Consider the following 14,842-nt stretch of genomic DNA (forward strand, 5'->3'; position numbering starts at 1 on the left):
AAAAGCAACATATGACAAAGGGTTGGTATTCTCAATACATAAAGAACTTTGTTTTACAAACCTGTAAGAAAAAATGATGAACCTCAACAGAAATGAGCAATAAGGAAAAAAAGAGTTCAGCCTTAGTACTAATCAAATAAATGCATTTAACCGAAAGATAACTTTGCCTTTCAAACTGGTAATGATTAACAGAAAAAATAATACCCAGCACTAATATGAGTATGAGGAAAAGAGCACTCAGGATATACTGCTGGAGAAAGTATAAATCAGCACAACCTTTCAGGAAGGTAATCTAAGTCTGTATTAAAACAAGTGTGCAAAGATGTACATACAAGAATGCTCACCATAACTTTTTCCAAAAAGAACTCCAAATTGGAAACCTAAATTCTTAACAATAGAGAACTAGTTAAATATATGATGGTACATCCATATAATGGAATACTATACAGTCATTAAAAATGATAATAAAGATGTAAATTTATTGACATGGAAAGACAGTCACATGTAATAAGTGAAAAAGCAGTTTACAAAAAATATGGATTGTAATGATCCCATTTTAAATAAATATATACATATTTCAATGTATATATTTGCATGGGAAAAACTTTGGAAGGATATACACCAAAATGTTAACAGTGGCTATTTCTGAGTGGTAGAATTTTAGACAATTTAAAATATGTTTGTTTTTGCATATTTGAATTTTCTAATGTGTCTACAATGGATATTTGTGCAATTAATAACAAAACAAAACAAAACCAGAAGTCAGGAACATAGGGTCTTCCCTAGTTACTTCAATGGAAAAAGGTGTAAATGCCCCTGATCACTTGTCAATTCAATAAATGTAGAAGGATCTAAGCTAACCATCTTTGGAGCACTATCAATTGAGAAATAAAAGGCAGCCCACCCATTACCCTACATCGCACATGAGGCAGATGCTCTGAATTTGAACTCTCTCTACTCTCCAAATCCTTATTTATCCATCCATTCATCCACCCATTTCTTTCATTCATGCTATGTTCTAGGCACCAAGGTGTACATGAATGGTTAATAAAACATGGCCCCCAACCTAGAAATCTATCCTAGAGGATCTTACAGATCCACTGACTTATAAAAAGAGTACCTTTCATTTTCAAACACTCAAAGAGTATGTTTCTAGGTTAGGGAATGCCTATACAATATTACAAAGCACAAAAATGGTGCTAAAATGCAGTAAAGGGGAGGAAGGTATAAAATCTTTATTATCCTAAGACACTTTCAGAGGCTATAGTATTGCCCACTCTACGGTAAGGACTCAGATAACTCCAGGAGACATCTTTCTCCCAAAAGCCATAACCATTTAATTCAATTGAACTGATCATTTTTCTCCAAACATCACAGACAAACCTTAAAGTAGCTCTTAAGAACACTAGCTTTGGAGTCAGACACCTAGACTGAAATTTCTACTCTTAAACTAAGCATGAAGCCTTGGACAAGTTATTCAAACTAAGCTGTAGTTTCTTCACATGAGAAGTAGAGATGAAAAAGTCTCATCTTCAGAGAGTTTTGGTAAAGACTAAGTGAGATAAGTGATGTAGAACTCTAATCACAGTGCCTGATGCTTAATATGAACAACCAATGGTAGCCATTTTAATTACACACAAAATTTAGTCACCCCATTTATGGCTCACATATCTGCTACTTCTATACTTGCTATCTTAGTGAATGGTACCATCATTCATCCAGCAGCACAAACTGATTTTCTCATTAATTGTACACAGAGTTCTCTTTCTATAACAAAGATCGGCTAAATGGCTCCCAATTATTTAACTTTTAGAACCCTTCATCTAACTGAGCTACAATTACACTTTCCATGGGAGTATAATTTGAGAACCATCTGCTCCTTGCAATTTTCAATGCAACAAAGCAAGAATTACGACCTATAACTTACTTTTAAGGCCAACTGTTATAGTAGAAACAACACTAAACTTGGAATGGTAGACAAGGGATAGAGTCCTAGATTTGCCACTTAGAAGCTTTATTATTATGGGCAATTCAGACTGTCTCTTAGCCTATTATCTTATCTGTTCACAATGAGGATAATTGCCCTGTTCACCTAAAGGGTTAATGTTAGATTTAAAACTGAGATAACTTATAAGAAAGTACTTTATAAACCATAAAGTGCTATACCAATGCAAATTATTATTACTAAGGTGAGGTAGCTTTATGAGGATAAAATACTCCATAAAGTCTTTTTAATCTGAGAATCAAAACATTTATGATTGGTAAGGGATCTTGAAAGTCTTTTGTTCCAAATAAAAATCATATGCCTCAATTCTTTCTTTGCCATTCTCACCTAGATTTAAATACTATCAGGACAAGAATGTACTACCTCACCAGGAAGCCTAGATAAAATTCTTCATTATATAGTAATTTTCCTCAGCTACAAACTCCCTTTAATAGGATTACTGATACATGACTAACTTGCCTGTATTATATCTGCAAAATAACAGGAAGTAAATCTACAACTGTGACTGTAAACCATCCTGAGTCTGTTTTTACTAGGCAACTCAAGTTCCTTCAAACATTCCTTTCAGATAGATGAGACCACCTTCTTTTCTGAGCATGCACCCAATCCATCTTAAAGGGTCGTATATAGAACTACATTCAATTAATATTCCAGCCTTGATATGACCAATGCAGAGTAAAGAGCATATCACCTCCCTTGTCCTAGATAATAAACTTATATGCTACAGCCTCTATGAAAAGGATTCTGAATCTGCTAATCAGCCTCTTTGCTATTTCTATCTTCATGTAATCCACAAATCTTGTATTTCTTTTCTAAACAATTCACCCAGCCAATTAACAGTAATATACTAACAAAGCCATCTGAAAAAAAAAATGAAGTGAAACATGATCTAAAGGTAGTTTATGCTCTTAACTTTTGCAAAAATATCGACTTCCTTTCTGAGTTTAGGAAATATTGAAAATTTTGGACAATTTAAGAAAACTATAAAAGCCAACATTATCCTACATATTGGTGAGGCTTTAAAAAAACTACTTTAAAAAGCACTTTTACTTCAAAAAACCTTTTGTATTGTTTCATCAAAACAATGATTCAAATATTACCTGTTAGAAATGAGCATAATTACTCATGCAGCTAGTAAGTTTCCTTTTTGAAAAATGACCCTGAGCTTCACTAGAGATTAGGTTACATGGGCCATTAGTCCGACTCAATATGCAATTTCTATAGTTTCTAAAGTTCAAGGAACAGTACCTATTAAATAAGAAAACTTACTTATTTAACTTAAAGAAACAGAAAAAACCATGTGATCTGCATGTCACTAGTATCAGGTTTAAACCCCAGCTCTGTCACTTACTGCTACAGTTACCTGACCTTGGGTAAGTTACTCAACATTTTGAGCCTCAGTCTCTTCATCTGTAAGATGCATATAATACCTACTTCACAGGGATGTTGTACTTAAATGGACCTACCAAGGGACACCAGATGCTCAGTAAATACTACTTTCTGTCCCCTCTCTTTTGCCTGAATTGTGTAATATATACATTTCTACAGTTAACTTCTAAAGACATAATGCAATAAAGAAGTACAGGAGAGTGCTGAGATACTTGTTCTGCTACTTAATACAGCCAATTGCCCACCACGCAGGGTGAAAGAGATCATTCATAAGTGTAGTATATTTTTATACAATGTGGCCAAAGAATGAGTACAGACGAAAAAGAATAGTTTAAAAGTGAGGCAAATGTATTTATCCTCTCTCATCCCACCATTATGCCTTCCAGCCAAAAAACTGCAGAGCTTGGCAGATTGTACATATGCAAATATTATGTGAAATACTGGAAAAGGTTAGGAAATGCTAATCATGCTTTACTCTCTTAGTCTGAAATGTGTAAAAGTCAAAAATAAGAATAACGTACAATATGGATCTCATCAGAACAAATCAGACAAAGGAGACTGTTAGCTTGCATTTCAGCAGGAATTGTTTTCAAAATAACTTCTAAGGTTCTGGTATGAGATTATCACTAAAATCATCTTTCTGGTTTAAAAAGGATGAACAATTCAAACCAGTAATTCTGAAACAAGATTTCATGATTTCTAGAGTATTTGCAAGTATTTTAAGGGAAATTCTCAAATGATAAAAATAAGACTATTTTACTAAATAAAAATTTCATTTTAAGCAACTTTATTTAACAGATTGTTTTGTTGGAATGGTATGTTACAACAATGTACATTTCCAGGTTGCTGTTTGATACCTTTGAAGAAAATATAAAATACGTTAAAAAAATGCTTTGAGTCCAGCAGGAGATCATCATGTACAAGTACACTAGAACTAAAAAAATTATCTGTGACTGACGATATGCTACCTTGAGATTACTAGGAAATAACATCTACTGACATCTTCCTAGGCAGAAATGAAATATACATATGAACACTGGGAGAAAAGAATTCCTCACAGAGAATAAGAGCCTGAAATAACAGGAAAGGAGGAGGAAAAGAAAGGGTCCAGAGGCCTGGTGTACTAATTTGGAGACCAGGCTGTAGGAATGAGCAAGGACTGTATTTTTTTTTTTTCAACCACCCTCAAGTTCCCACAAGTATATTTGCCTTCCAAACTCCCTGAAATCAGCAGTGGTTCTCCTGCCCAAAGTATATAGGAGTCCCATGAAGCTGCTGAGGATGAGGCATGAGAAACCTCTCTTGAATTTTAGTTCAGATACCATCAAATTGTTCAGAATCCAAAGAATCTTCTATGCAATCACATTGAAACAATAAGAAACAAGCATTTTATATTCTTAATAAGGAATGTATATAATCCTTACCAATATGACAGGATTAAGAATCAGCTCCTCATTTATCCTAAGGAAATATCAGAGATGTGCATAAAGACTTATGTACAGTGATATTCATCATACTCATTATACTGAAAAATAGAAAACAATCTAAATGACCAACAGGGGACTGGTTAAATAAATCATAACACATCTATTCATATGTAGGAATACTATGCAATGGTTAAATAAGGGCCTCAAAAAATTAATGATGCAAAAATATGCTTGTAATATATTAAATTAAAAAGGATACAAAACTATATAGCATGACCCAATTTTGTGCCCCCCCAACATGTGTGCATGTAACTGGCAAAACATATATCAAATCTTATCAGCAGTTACCTGGGTCATAGGATTTTCTTCTTGTATTTTCAAAATTACATGCATTTATTATTTTTTATTTTTATAATGAGGAAAAAGTATAATCGATATAATAGGAAAAATCCATTACTTCTAGTTAAGTTGCCCTTATGGGTTGCTTTGCTATTCCTCAAGCAACTAAAGGCCTGCTAGTACTCAAGACTGTTCTATTTTCTAGACTAGGGTAGAAATGACCTCTGGTTATATCTATGTTTTTAAGTTTTAGAGGACCCTTTCAGAAGCTTTTTTTGCCTGTATGGTCCTATGATTGTGGCCTCAGAAAACAGACAGGATTAAGAATTTTAGGCCTGAATCCACCTTATGTTTTTTTGGAGTGTACCCCTAAGGGGAATTCTGCTTATGAAACAGGAATATGTTGAGGTAAGAATAAAGAAATGAAAACACAGTAGCCAAAATTACATCTGCATTGTGAATAGCAAATATTAGAATTGACACTGCAGAAAACGGAATCATGCCACAGAGGACAAACTTGAATAAATGAAAAAAAAATGAAAGAAAAGATTAAAAAACTATGGAGGACAGACACAGAAATAATCTATGAATAACAGATGTTCCTAAAGAAAAAAAAAAACAGAGCATTTTAATCAATCAAAAGTATAAGAAAACTTTCCAGTTCTGAAAAAAAAAATACCTGAGACTGGAGACTGAGAAGGTTCAACAGAGATCATCAACACCAAGACATGTCCTGGCAAATGTTTTTAAATTTCAAGGATAAAGATATAATCCTATAAGCATACAAGCAGAAAAAAATAGGTTATTTTCAAAAGGAACTAAAATCAGAATGACCTCAGATTTTTCCTCTGCAACAATAAAATGCCAGAAGACAATGAAGTAATGACTTACAGAGAGTTAAAAGGGAAAAGTTATGATCTAAGAAATGTATACCTTGTCCTAGTTTTTCATGTACAAAGGTCACAGGAAATTATTCTTAGATCAGCAAAGTCTTATAAAAGTTCACCATCCTGGTAGTATCTTTTTTTCATAAATTGTTCAAAGGTATGTCCTAGACCATTGAAAGAGAATCAAAATAAGAACTTAAGAATATTGAGGTAGGGAAGAACAGGTGACGTATACTGAAATCAACCTAGTATCTACAAACAAATGAATAAAATAATTAACCCCATTAATGGAGAAAGGGTCAATAACGAAGAGTAAATAGTTGATGTAAGTATATAAACAATACAAAACTTAGGAAGTTAAAGGTAAGATTTGTAATCTCAGCCTAAATTAATGTAGACCCAAATAGAAGAGGTAGTGGAAGAAGGGAGAAAAGATTCTCAATTCTCTTTTTCCTAAAAGGATTATTTAAAAACCACTATTTTTGTAGTTAGCTAATAAATATAAATTTTGGAACGTTTTGAGAAACCGTATGATAACCAAAACTTTTATTTATTTATTGCAGTCCAAATCACTAGAAATGATATTAACTTGCAAAGGCTATAAAAACTACTTTTTGACAGCATCACACTCAACCTTAAGAACATGAGGTAGGTATAATCACCACTATTTTACAGATGAGGAAACCAAGGCTCAGCAAAGTTAGTGAATGGCAAGAGCGAAACTCAAACCCAGGTCTTTCTAGCTCTGTAATTCTTTCTTTAGTATTTCATAACCTCCTCAAACAAAAAAACCCATATGTCAGAAGAAAAAAAGAAACAAACCACAAAGAATTAAAAACTTAAGGTAATAGAAATCATTTCAAAAGAAATAATGTAAAGTTTAAAGTATCTAATATAAATAAAGTGTTTTACTGGAATTTGATGCTATTACAGAATTATTGACATTTTTATGAGAGATGATGTTATGGTGGTTATGTGTTTTTAAGTCTTCATCCTTTAAGAAATATAAATGAAATATTTACATCTGAATATATGTATCTAGGATTAGCTTCAAAATAATCCACTGGAGGGTTGGGGAAAGAATGTATGTATGGGAATGAGGAGAGTACAGATAAAACAAGATTGGCCATGAGTTGACAATCTTTGAGGCTGGGTAATGGGAATATGGTAGTTCATTATACTATTCTCTCTATATTATTCTGTACTATGTGTTTGAAATACTTGATATTAAAAACTTCAAGAGTCATAGGTTATATTTTTTAAAAGGTTAAAAAGCCCATACAATTATTTACTGCTTTGAAAAGAAACGCAAAACAGGTTAAGACTAGAAAAGCATAAAGAAAAAGAAAGTTTGTAATATTAAGGCCAAAAATAAAATGAGAGGCAAAAACCTAAAGCCAATTAAAAAGGTCATCTGATTTGGACTAAAAATGTAATTAGTACTTAATACATATAGTGACAATAATTGCTATCACTTACTAAGCAATTACCACATACCAGGCAAGTGTTAAGTATATAGATCATCTTTGATGCCTCTAACAACTCTGTGAGGCCTTATCACTAATTTACAAATGAGGAAATTAAGCCAAGATGGGTATGTCAATCTTTTTAAGCACTATATCCTCAGCCCCTAGCAAAATGCCTGGCACAAAGTAGGTGCTCAATAAATATTTGTCAAGTAAATAAAAGAGTCTAATATTGTGCTTAAGTCTAATAAACAGGGCCTAAATTCAAACCCAAGTCTGAATCTAAAACTCCCACTCTTGGTCACATTTAAATCTTTTAATAATGATATTTCTTAGAGTAAAAATTTTTTTCCTTCTATGTTTCACTATTTTTCAGATCTTCTACAATTAACATGTTATTTTTCCAAAAAGTCATTAAAAACATTTAATCATAGACTAACCACAAAACACAAAAGATGTTTTGGGGACTATAACATGAAATGAACAAACACAAAACAGAAAGGGAAACTTAAGTACACTAGTATCAGCACGATGAATGAAATAAGGACAAAGCATGTGAAGTAATTTATACTAGATCAGGTAGATATTGAATTTATAATGTGAAAAGAATATGGGTTCTTTCCCTGTATCTATGAAAAATTATAAAGAGTATGTCTAGACCATAAAGTAAATCCAAGTCTTCAAAGCAGGAGCTGTACAGATCATATTTTCTGATCATGATAAAGAACATGAAAAAAGAAATAAAGCACTCATTCAGAAATTAATATTTTTATAAAAACCCCACTAGCTCAAGGAACTAATAACCACAGCCATCACTTATGCAATGCTTATTTTGTTCAAAATACAGGGTTAGCCATGTTACATATATTCTTTAATTTAATCCCAATTAATCATTAATAAACCATGAGGTGTGTTATTATATATAGCAGGGAAGAAAAAACTGAGTAATTTTTCCAAGATCACAGAGCTATTAGGTTTGCAGATAAGATAACCGAATCCATGTCTGAATCCAAAGCTCATACTCCTACACAGAAATGCTGTTAGAATTCATGTATAGATATCTACCTTTGTTCATTTTCTAAAATTTTGTAATCAAAAGTACAGAAAGCTAGAGTCCTCCATAACAGAACATGTTCTGAAAATGTCCATTTGTTAAATACACTACTCTAAGAGGGTAATGGTTCATTTTTCTAACATATTCTTGTTCAGACATAGTGTTTCAAATTGCATAATCTCCTAAAAGCAATCCTTCTGAATATATTCACACTCTCAATCAGGCATTTAAAGAAGGAAGAAACCGTAAAATTAGATAAACAAAGTAGGGAATATAAGGTAAACATGATTTGCCAGTAAATTTATTTCTAAAAAGCAGTGTGACTGTGGAAAAGTCACTACTTTCTAATACTTATCTGCAATCCATAAGAGTTAGATGGAACCTTGGGCAGCATGGATTTGCAAGTTTGCCACAGGACTGTGGGCAAGTCCTTAAGCCTCTCTTGAGTTGTGGTTTCTTCATGCATAAAATATGTGGTTATCTAAGAGCTCTTCCAGCTTGAGAATGTTATAATCTTAAACTATAAGGATTAAAGTTATTAAAGATTTTCTAGGGTTTTCACGCCTGAGGAAATTAATGATTCTGTGCTTCAAGCTGTTTTTATGTTTTTTCTTTTTTCTTTTTTAGGAGAGAGTGTGTGTGTTTGTGTAGGTGCATGCACACACATGCATGGCGACACACAAAGGGAAGGACAGAATCTCAAGCAGGGGGGTGCCTGGGTGGCTCAGTGGGTTAAAGCCTCTGCCTTCGGCTCAGGTCATGATCCCAGGGTCCTGGGATCGAGCCCCGCATCGGCCTCTCTGCTCAGCAGGGAGCCTGCTTCCTCTTCTCTCTCTGTTTGCCTCTCTCTTGTGATCTCTGTCAAATAAATAAATATTAAAAAAAAAAAGAATCTCAATCAGGGTCCACACCCCAGGGCAGAGCTCAAGAATGCAGGCTCAATCTCAAAACCCTGAGATCATGACCTGAGCAGAAATCAAGAGTTGGACACTTAACTGAGCCATCAGGCGCCCCTTTTATGTTATTTCTAATTCCTTCTTTCCTATCTGCATTCAAAATACAGTTTTACCTATATCCTTCAGTGGTGCCTGCATACCCAAGTGTAAACAAGGTTAATGTCAAAGAATGATTATATAAATGTTGTTACCTGAAAGAGAATGAAGATAAAGAGAATAAAACATTGTTTTTCTGTGAAGAGTAAGGAACCTAAAGCAATTTTATAATTTTCCAACCCAATTTTACTATTCTTTTAAGATTTAAGTAATTTCTATATCCAACATGGGGCTCAAAACTTACAACCACAAGATCAAGGGTTGCATGCTCCACTGACGGAGCCAGCAAGGTGCCTCCAACTTTACTATTCCTATTCCACCAGTTTTGAAAACTGTCAACTTTTTTTTTTTAAAGCTCCTCTATATACTCCCAAACCTATTCCTACCTTCCTAATACCAATAAGTCCCAGCTCTTAGTACTCTAATGGAGTTGGTAGTATTTTCCAAACCTGTCTGATTATCAGAATCACCTAAGATTCCTGGGAGTGATACATTACAGGGCCTTATCCAAAACTGAATCAGAAGTCCCAGAAGCCCCATGGTACTATTTCATTTTTTAAACAGGTACTTTAGATGATTCCTGTGATTAGACAAGTCTGGAAAATCACAGTATAAAGATCATGGGCTTTGGAGTCTGACATATTAAGCTTCAAAACCTGACTTTGCCATTTATTATAGGTGTGACTTTGGGCAAGTTACTTAACAGGAGCCTAAGTTTTCTAATCCACAAGATTTGGATACTAGTTATGTTGGAGGTTGTGGTAAAGTTCATTGTCTTGGGTGTTCAGTGTTAGTTTCTCTTTTCTCCTGCTCGCCTTGCCAGAGGAAATGACGAATACAAATACTTGAGGGGATTCTGATGAGTCTCGTATCCTAATGGGTCCACTTCCATTTTGAGAGCTAAAAAATCTGAGTACTAGATAACTCTTTAATGCATTAATTGGTTTGGCTAATTTAAGAGTCTAAAGAACAAGTCTAATGATTTCTTCTGGTTTCCAGGGGCTTACTAAAGGCCTCCTACCTAAAACAGATATACCATGATGATAGGCTTCAAAGCCAAAGTTTTTGTTGTGACTGTGGCAAAATGACCTGAATCTCGTTTCCTCATTGGTAGAATAAGTGGTGCTTGCATGTCTGCTGAACTGAACCCAACATGTTACTGAATCACTTAAAGTAATATAGTCTTCTAAAGACCCTTAGGGGGCACCTGCATGGCTCAGTGGGTTAAGCCTCTGCCTTCAGCTCAGGTCATGACCCCAGGGTCCTGGGATTGAGCCCCACATTGGGCTCCCTGCTCTGCAAGGAGCCTGCTTCCCCCCCTCTCTCTACCTACTTGTGATCTCTGTCAAATAAATAAATAAAATCTAAAAAAAAAATAAAGACCCTTATGGACAAAAAGAAGACAGCAATAATAGCCTACAAGTAGTAAGCTGAGACAGAATGGGATCTGCTCAAATACGCAATAAATCAGAGCTTAACATCCAAGCAAAATTCCTATTTGTGCAGTATCAACTGGATCTTAACACAAAGCATTTTAGACAAGTTTGGAGTTGAATTTACTTAGAAAAGCACAATCCAAATGACTCACTCATTTAAAAAAAACATGTGTATACATATTTAAAAATTACCAAAGGTATAAACACAACCTGGCAACAAGATTTATTTCTGAAAAACAGTAAAAGATAAAGTTCCTAATTATAGCTCCATGATTAATCCTAGCTGCACATGTATTAAGCATAAACACTATTAATAAGTGCATTTTACTAAAAATTGGTAGTATTAATTGTCCAGATAAACTATAAAATAACTAAAAGAAGCTTAAGAAATTTTTAAAAAACTAAAAATCTGGGAACGTTCATTTAAGACAGGTTACCTTCAATTCTTAAATATAAACAAGAAAAAAAGAAACCTTAAATCTTATTTGAAGTAATTTAAAGAACCATAGCTTTTCTCTCAATTTGTTCAAATTTCTAATGCAACTAATTTTTAAATTTATTTCTTGCCCTTTGATTATGTTAATATCCCCAAATTTACAACTTTTGAGTAAGATTTTTTTCCATTATCATTTTTAAAAGATTTTAATTATTTACTTGAGAGAGAGAGGAGAGAGAGAGAGAGAGAGAACATGAGCAATGGGAGGGGCAGAGGGAGAGGCAGACTCCCCGCTGAGCAAGGAGCCTGATGCAATTCTTCATCCTGGAACTCTGCGATCATGACCTGAGCCAAAGGCAGACACTTAACCAAATGAGCCATCCAGGTACCCCTACCATTTCTAACTAGTTGATTTCTGAATATATTTTGTATAATACCACCTTATGAGACTATCAGTAGTTTTAAAGAATCCTTTTAGTGGCATCCTTAGATTACCTAAGCAGATGATTATATCATTTATGAACAGTTTTAATGAGATTGACTTAAAAATATGTCCCCATCAAGCATGATGCTGGCTCTTGGTCTGAGACTGCTTTTAATAACATTAAAGACATGCCCTTTTATTCCTGTTTTACTGTTTTTAACTGAGAATAGACATTGAATTTTATCTAGTGCTGACTTTTTTATCTTTATTTTTATTTAAAAAATTTTTAAAAGATTTTATTTATTTATTTGACAGAGAGAAAGAGATCACAAGTAGGCAGAGATGCAGGCAGAGAGAGAGAGAGGGGGAAGCAGGCTCCCCGCTGAGCAGAGAGCCTGATGTGGGGCTCGATCCCAGAACTCCGAGATCATGACCTGAGCTGAAGGCAGAGCCTTAACCCACTGAGCCACCCAGGCACTCCTTCTTTTATCTTTTAAATTGATTACAATTGATTACAGATTTATAGGAGGTTGGAAAAAATAAGAGGCCACATGTAACTTTAACCCAGTGATTACATCTTACATAACTTCCTGTCAAAACCAGGAAATTTGTACTAGTACAAAGCCCAGACCTTATTCAGATTTCACTAGTTTTACAGGTTCTCGTGTGTGTTCTATGAAATATATCACATTATAGGCTCCTATAGCTACCACCACTATAAAGATACTGAACAGTTCATCACCACCAGGATCTTGTGTGCTGCCCCTGTATAATCACACCCACCTCCCCCCGACCCCTTTCTTTTTATTAACATATAATGTATTATTTGCCCCAGGGGTACAGGTCCCCTGCCCCTTTCTAACATGATCAGTGGTTGCCTGATCTTGTTTCCATTTCTACAATTTTGTCATTTTAAGAATGTTAATGGAATCAAACGGTATTTAACATTACTTACGGAATATGAATTCACTTGAGATTCATCCAAATTGCTGCATGTATCAATAATCCATCCCTTTCAGTTGCTGAGTAGCATCCCAGTGTGGATGTACCACAGCTTGTTTAACCATTCACTCACTGAATGACACTTGGTTTCTAAGTTTTGGATATTACAAACAGAGCTATGAAAATTTGTGTACAGACTTCTGTGCGGACATTTGTTTTCATTTCTCTGGGATCGATGCCCAGGAGTATGGCTGTTGGGTCATACAGTAAGTTTATGTTTAGTTTTTAAAGAAACAGCTGAACTCTCTTTTCCAGAAAAGCTGCATCATTTTATACTTCCACTAGCAATGCATGAGAGAGCGGGTCTGTCCAGATCCTCATCAACATTCGATATTGCCACTATTCTTTATTTTGGCTGTTCTAATAGGGGTGTACTGATACTTCATCATGATTTTAATTTTAATTTCCCTGAGAGCCAACCATGTTAACATCTTTTCATATGCTTATCTGCAATCCATATATCCTCTTCACTGAAATGTCATTCTTTTGTCAGATTTCTAAATGGATTGTTCAGCCTAAGTTACTGTTAAGTTTAGAGTTCTTTACATATTTTAGATACAAATCCTATCTCAGATACAAGTTTGCAAATATTTTTACCCAATCTGTAATTTGTCTTTTCATTGACCTAATAGGGTTGTTTTCATAAAGCAAATGTTCTGAAAAGTCTAATTTTTCCCCTTTTATGGATTTTGTTTTTAGTGTCTGGTCTAAGACACTTCTTCATTTAGCCCAAAGTCCTGAAAGTTTCTTCTAGGTCTAAATTCTAAAAATTCTAGGGGTGCCTGGGTGGCTCAGTGGGTTGGGCCGCTGCCTTCGGCTCGGGTCATGGTCCCAGAGTCCTGGGATCGAGTCCCACATCGGGCTCTCTGCTCAGCGGGGAGCCTGCTTTCTCCTCTCTCTCTCTGCCTGTCTCTCTGCCTACATGTAATCTCTCTCTGTCAAATAAATAAATAAAATCTTTAAAAAAAATTCTAAAAATTCTATATTTTACATTTAAATCCATGATACTTTTTCAGGGTTTTTGGGTGTGTCTCTCTCTATCAGATGGAGTTTTTTTCATTTAAAATTTTAAATCCAGTATCGAGCACCTGGTGGCTCAGTGGGTTAAGTCTCTGCCTTCGGCCCAGGTCATGGTCTGAGGATCCTGGGATCAAGTCCCACATTGGGCTCTCTCCTCAGCGGGGAACCTGCTCCCCCCACCCCGCCGTCTGCCTACTTGTGATCTGTTTCTCAATAAACAAAACCTAAAAAAAAATGTGTTAAATCCAGTGTAGTTAATATAGTGTTCTATCAGTTTCAGGTGTCCAATATTGTGGTTCAACAATTCTATACATTACTCATTGCTCATAAAGGTAAGTATACTCTTAATTCCCTCATGACACATTTGAATAATTTTCTGTATAATGTGTGTTGAGGTGCACTGTTTTACCCATGGATGTGTAACTGCTCTAAGCACCACTGTTGGAAAGGCCATCTATCCTTTTTCCATTGAACTACTTTTGCATCTTTGATAAAAATCAACTGGCTGTACTTGTATGGGTCTAATTACACATTCTATATTGAACTCATGACCCTGATATCAAGACCTGAGCTGAGTTCAAGACTTGGACACCCCAACCTGACTGAGGCACCCAGGAGCCCCTATGTGTTTATCCTTTTACCAATACCACAGAATTTTGATTACTGAAGTGTTTTGATTACTGAAGCTTACAATTGGGTGGGTCCTTCCACTTTATTTTTATCTTGTATTAGATATTTTAGTTCCTTTACCTTTTGAATTTCCAGGACTAGGCTGAATAGCCATGGTAAGAATGGACATCCTTGACTTATTCCTGATTTTAAGAGGAAAGCATTCAGTCTTTCACCATTAAGTATGATGTTATTTGTGGGGTTTTTTTGTGTGTGTAAATGTTATTTATCAAATT

At 34.8% G+C, this 14,842-nt stretch overlaps 1 protein-coding gene across 6 annotated transcripts in view; it reads right to left on the reverse strand.

The window, feature by feature from the left end:
• Positions 1-14,842, reverse strand: part of RPS6KA3 (ribosomal protein S6 kinase A3) — a 116,857-nt gene that overhangs the window by 85,915 nt on the left and 16,100 nt on the right. Inside the window, exons 1-3 of one of the 6 annotated variants that reach the window (XM_059158690.1) lie at positions 6,094-6,211; positions 5,840-5,933; positions 4,819-4,855 (exon numbers count right to left, since the gene is read on the reverse strand). The exons of 2 other annotated variants lie outside the window; for them this stretch is intronic. The gene's annotated coding sequence lies outside the window, so the exon portion shown is untranslated. Of the gene's footprint in view, positions 1-4,818; positions 4,920-5,839; positions 5,934-6,093; positions 6,212-14,842 lie in introns of those variants that run through there. 3 more of the 6 variants (XM_059158689.1, XM_059158691.1, XM_059158692.1) reach the window with 3 other exon arrangements.

The sequence above is a fragment of the Mustela lutreola genome, chromosome X (genome assembly GCF_030435805.1).
Source record: "Mustela lutreola isolate mMusLut2 chromosome X, mMusLut2.pri, whole genome shotgun sequence".
NCBI lineage: Eukaryota > Metazoa > Chordata > Mammalia > Carnivora > Mustelidae > Mustela > Mustela lutreola.